This window comes from Gekko japonicus, unplaced genomic scaffold (genome assembly GCF_001447785.1).
Source record: "Gekko japonicus isolate JY-2015 unplaced genomic scaffold, Gekko_japonicus_V1.1 scaffold248, whole genome shotgun sequence".
Taxonomy (NCBI): domain Eukaryota; kingdom Metazoa; phylum Chordata; class Lepidosauria; order Squamata; family Gekkonidae; genus Gekko; species Gekko japonicus.
In genome coordinates this window covers 350111-351357 of record NW_015169782.1, presented here as the reverse complement: position 1 = coordinate 351357, position 1247 = coordinate 350111, and the positions used below count along the sequence as shown (strand labels likewise).

Below are 1247 nucleotides of genomic sequence, written 5' to 3'. Positions count from 1 at the left end.
CCTCTGTTTCTCTCCCCTTCTTCCTTCTCAACTATCCTTCCTCCCATTCACTCTCTTTCAATCTCTGTCTTTCTACCCATCTACCTTCCTTCCTTCCTTCCTTCCTTCCTTCTTTCCTTCCTTCCTAGCTTTCTCCCTTCCTTTCTTTCCAAAATCATACCATTAACCCCACTCTGCCTCCCCCCCCTTTCTCTCTTTCCCCCCTATCTAACTCTCTCTCTCTCTACCTCCTCTTCTCCATTCCTGCCTTCCACTCGCCCTTCCTTCCTATCTAGGGCCCGTCGTTTACCGCCACGACGGGCTTTCCTTACTAGTTAAAACATAAGCCCAGTAGCATCTTAGAGACGCACAATATTTCCAGAACAATATTTCCAGCGTATAAGCTTTCAAGACTCAACGCTCCCTTCAGTTCTGACAAAGGGAGCCTTAACTCTCAGAAGAAGGAGGAGGAGGAGATTGGATTTATACCCCGACCTTCACTTGGAGTCTCAGAGTGGCTTACAAACTCCTTTCCCTTCCCCTCCCCGCAACAGACACCCCATGAGGTAGGTGGGGCTGAGAGAGCTCTTTCAAGGACTGCTCTTGAGAGAACAGCTCTGACAGAACTATGGCTTGCCTAAGGTCATCCAGCAACTGCAAGTGGAGGAGTGGGGAATCAAACCCGGTTCTCCACTTCAGAGGATGGCGGAAGACCGGAAAGCTTGGCATGATCTGGTCCATGGGGTTGCGAAGAGTCGGACTCGACTGTGCGACTGAACAACAACTGGACTTGAATCTTGCTCTTCCACTGCAGATCAACACAGCTGCCCACCTGAAACTAAAATGCAAGCCGTAATATTAATTGATGTGTCACTTTGCACACGCTCAAAAGGCCCACTTTTGATTACTACTTCATAGGCCTCAACACCAAAGCTAAATTCACCTCAGGGGAGGGTAGACTAGGTGGCCCTCTGACTCCATGAAGAATGCTGACTTTTGGAGCTTAACATAGCTAGAGGCAAGAGACTGGGTCTTTCTGGCTGGTGACTCTGATCCAATGTGTTGTAGTGGTTGGTTAAGGGTGGTGGACTCTGATCTGGGCAAACCGGGTTTGATTCCCCACTCCTCCACCTGAAGCCAGCTGGGTGACCTTGGGCCAGTCACAGTTCTCTCAGAGCTCTCTCAGCCCCACCTACCTCACAGTGTGTTTGTTGTGGAGAGAGGAAGGGAAGGCAATTGTAAGCCACTCTGAGACTCCTTCAGATAGT

The 1247-nt window shown here is 49.8% G+C and overlaps 1 protein-coding gene across 1 annotated transcript in view; it reads left to right on the top strand.

The window, feature by feature from the left end:
- The window catches only part of PRDX5 (peroxiredoxin 5), a 23781-nt gene that overhangs the window by 16653 nt on the left and 5881 nt on the right, over window positions 1-1247 (top strand). The window lies entirely within an intron of this gene.